This window comes from Plecotus auritus (genome assembly GCF_963455305.1).
Source record: "Plecotus auritus genome assembly, chromosome: 3".
Lineage (NCBI taxonomy): Eukaryota > Metazoa > Chordata > Mammalia > Chiroptera > Vespertilionidae > Plecotus > Plecotus auritus.
The window spans coordinates 191,259,051-191,263,642 of record NC_137772.1 but is presented as its reverse complement, the minus strand read 5'-3'; positions in this window follow the sequence as shown (position 1 = coordinate 191,263,642).

Sequence of the window (4,592 nt, the reverse complement as noted above, 5' to 3'; positions counted from 1 at the left end):
TTCTATACACCAATAGTGAACATACAGAAAGAGAGACTAAAAAAGCAATCTCATTTACCATCGCACCAAAAAAATTAAGATACCTAGGAATAAACTTAACCAAGGAGGTAAAAGACCTATACGTGGAAAACTACACGACACTGGAAAAAGAGATAGAGGAAGAAATAAACAGATGGAAGAACATACCATGTTCATGGATTGGTAGAATCAACATCATCAAAATGTCCATACTACCAAAGCAATCTATAAATTCACTGTAATTCCCATTAAAATGCCAACGGCATATTTCACAGACATAGAAAGAACTCTCCAAAAATTCATCTGGAATAAAAAAAGACCCTGAATAGCCACAGCAATCCTGAGAAGGAACAAAGTAGGGGGATCTCAATACCAGATATCAAGCTGTATTACAAAGCCACTGTTCTTAAAACAGCCTGGTACTGGCACAAGAACAGACATATAGATCAATGGATTAGAATAGAGAACCCAGAAATCGACCCAAACCACTATCCCCAATTAATATTTGACAAAGGAGGCATGAACATACAATGGAGTCAACACAGTCTATTCAACAAATGGTGTTGGGAAAATTGGACAGATACATGTAAAAAAAAAATGAAACTAGATCACCAACTTTCACCATACACAAAAATAAACTCAAAATGGATAAAGGACTTAAACATAAGATGGGGAACCATAAAAATACTGGAGGAATCCACAGGCAGAAAAATCTCAGATATATGCCGAAGGAACTTCTTCACTGATACTGCCCCTAGGGCAATGGAAACTAAAGAGAAAATAAACAAATGGGACTACATGAAAATAAAAAGCTTTTGCACAGCAAAGGAAACCATCAATAAAACAACAAGAAAGCCCACTGCATGGGAGAACGTATTTGCCAATGATATCAACAATAAGGGTTTAATCTCCAACATTTACAGAGAACTCATATAACTTAACAAAAAGAAGATAAACAACCCAATCAAAAAATGGGTAACTGATCTAAATAGACACTTTTCAAAAGAAGACAGAAGGAAGGCCAAGAGACATATGAAAACCTGCTCAAAGTCACTAATCATCAGAGAGATGCAAATCAAAACAACAATGCCATACCATCTTACACCTGTCAGAATGGCTATCATCAACAAATCAGCAAACGACAAGTGTTGGAGAGGATGGGGAAAAAAAGGAACTCTTTTGCACTGCTGGTGGGAATGCAGACTGGTGCAGCCACTGTGGAGAAAAGTATGGAGTTTCCTCAAAAAACTAAAAATGGAACTCCCATTTGACCCAATGATCCCCCTTCTAGGAATATATCCCAAGAAACTAGAAACACGAATCAGAAAGGATATATGCACCCCTATGTTCATAGCAGCACAATTCACCATAGCTAAGATTTGGAAACAGCCTAAATACCCATCAGCAGATGAGTGGATTAAAAAAACTGTGGTATATCTACACAATGGAATAGTACGCTGTGGTAAAAAAGGAGTTCCTACCATTTGCAACAACATGGATGGAGATGGAGAGTATTATGTTAAGTGAAATAAGCCAGGCAGAGAAAGATAAACATCACATGATCTCACTCATTTGTGGAATATAATGAATGGCATAGACTGATGAACAAGAACAGAACCAGAGACTGAGAAACGTCAATCAGAACCTCAAACCTCAGGGAAGGAGGGGCTCGATGGGAGTAAGGGGAAGAGATCAACCAAGGGACTTGTGTGCATGCATATGAGCCTAATCAATGGACACAGACAACAGGTGGGTATGGCATGAGTGGGGGTTGGGGGGTAATGGGGGAATAAGGACACATGTGAATAAAAATAATAAAATAAAAAAATGATTAAAAAAAATAGAAAAGAAATTGTGAGGTAACCAGAACCCCAAGAACGCCTGAGGACATCTTTCTTGCCATGCTAGCAGTCATCAGCTGTACGGTAATATTACCTGGGGCAAAAGGGGAAGTATTTTGGACTTAATGTTCCTGACCCTTCATGGGTAAGAGCCCTTACGTGGGCTGATCCCCCGCCTAATGTAGTCGCCAATAATACCAAACACCTTGGTCATCCAGGAGGACCATGGGTGGGGCTAGGAAGTATAATTACACAGGGGTCACCACCCAGCTTCCCTTTTGTGTGTCACAAAATCAAACCACTGCTCCTTTGTGTGTAAAATTAAAGAGAGGTTTCTGGCTTGCATGGACACCAAAGGAAGGGGCTATCACTACTTGCTCCTGGGAGAGATGCAGAAAATGTAACTAAGACCTTGTCTATACGAAAAGAAATTGACAGCCAGTTTGAAATGGAATTGCCATGGCCTAGAGCAAAGAATATCCTTACATGATATTATTCTACAATCTCATTATAATTTTTTCCCAGATTTGTATTACCCCCATTACCTATAATAGTACCTTGCACTCTTGGGAATCAATAAAAAATCATCTTTTTGGTGCTTGGAGACAAAGGTAACACATCTCTTGATATTTTAGAATTACAACAGCATAATGTACAATTATCCCAAACAAACTTACAAACTAATTCTTTGAATGTCTGGCAGCAATTTAAAAAGGACACGAAGGAATTTAATCCCTTCCACTGTATAGAGGGCCCCCTGGTAAGGCACCAGAGCATTCTATATTGACCCCTCTTGCCCCTTTGGCCAAGAGGGACCCTCTTTTCACAATCCAATTGCCCACAGCTGTTGCCTGAGCTTTCTGTTCATCCTGAGGTTGAAGCCTCGTGGTGGCTGGTACCATGGATCTGTCTCTTGCCCAGTGGGGTGAGCTGGGCCCTCCCCGGAGAAGAAACCTGGGTTCCCCAAGATATGTGATCAGTGCTGGGGCCCCGCCAGCAGGCAAGAGGATCCCAAGGCAGGTGCTGGGTGTGGAGGCCACGGGGGCATAGGCCACCAAGGAGATAGAACTGAACCTCACATCACCCTGCTTGGCCCTGGAGGATGGCTGGTTAGCCAGAGACGGGTAAGATTCCTCAAAGAAGGAACAACCTAAGACAGGCACAGTCGCAGAGGGGCCATTAGGAGAGAACTTGGGAGTCAACAGAGGTGGGGCACAGACCCTCACTCCCCCCCCCAACAACTTTGCAGGGGCCTGAACCCTCAACCCCTTCTGAGGGAGGTCTCCTGCCCCCATGGCTGCTTCGCTTCCCATGCCCAGCTCAAATCGGGACCCAGGTAACAGACAGAGACTTGGCCGACAGCAGCTGCCCTCTCACTGCAACAAGACTTGTTTGAGTTGTCTTGTAACCATGGTATGGGGAAGTGGGTTTTCGATATCTAAATCCAGCCTAGCACCAGGAATGCTCGGGGCCTACTCCAGAAGGCAAGTAATCCTTTCCACTAATATTTACAGGGTAAAATAAGATTGCTGATAGAGTATTAAATTTGACAGTAAAATAGTAGTCAAGTTCTCAGACTAATTTAAATTGGCTAATTGAAATAAGTGAATACTCTAGAAAAATTAATGGTACTGGACAAAAAGCTGTTCCTAAAGCGTTAACTAAAATTCTTTTTGGTAGTTCATCTCATGGTAAAATTGGTAGTTCATCTCATGGTAACATGTAATGTACCTAAAGCAGTTATATTTTAGTGCAAAAGAATTAAAATTTAAAAGCTATCAAGACTACATTATAAAATTTCCAAAAGGCTCCTAATATTTAAATCAAAAGGGGGGGGCAGTAGAAGAATATCATGTAAGGAAAAATATCCTGTAAGTAAATTACATCTAGAAAATTTTTACTTTAGAAAATTAACTTTCATTTGTAATGCTAACAGCAAGACACCCATGAAAAACACACATGGTGTCAAAACAAGCCAAAGGAAAATTGTTTGGGCAAAAAATGAAAAAGGATCCCAAGTCAAATTTATAGAAAAGATTCCTTTATTAATTTTTGGTCGAGAATATGTTTGTATATTTTCAGAAAACAATTCCAAGACCATGTGGATTCCTGCAACAGAGAGGAATTGACAGGACTGCTCCAGCCATGAAGACAGAAGAGAAACAGTCCAGAGATGGAAGACGCTGACGATGCCTTGCCATACTAGCAGTCAGCAGCTGTGCGTCGTTGCAGGTTGCCCAGGACCAAACCAGAGAGGGTCGGACCTGCATTACCACCATTTGTCCACCACCCAGAACTGAAATATCATTGCTGACGTGTACACATAAGGAACTGTTTGACATTGAAATTGGGACTCAAAAGAACTGTTGGCCCAGAAAGAAACTTACTACAGACTAATTCATTTGCCTCCCAGCATAACCATTATTGCTTGTCCCATTTTCGGTTCTTATAAGTGTATTTCTAGTATCACATGATCTCACTCATCTAGGGGAAATAATGAACAACATAAACTGATGAACAAAAACAGACCCGGAGACAAGGAAGCATCGATCAGACTGTCAAACCTCAGGGAAGGTAGGGGAGGGTGGGGGTAAGGGGGAGAAATCAACCAAAGGACGTGTATGCATGCATATAAGCCTAACCAGTGGTCACAGACAACAGGGGGGTTGGGGGCATGCGTGGGGAAGGGTTCAGGAGGGGAATGGGGGGGATGAGCACAAATATGTGATACCT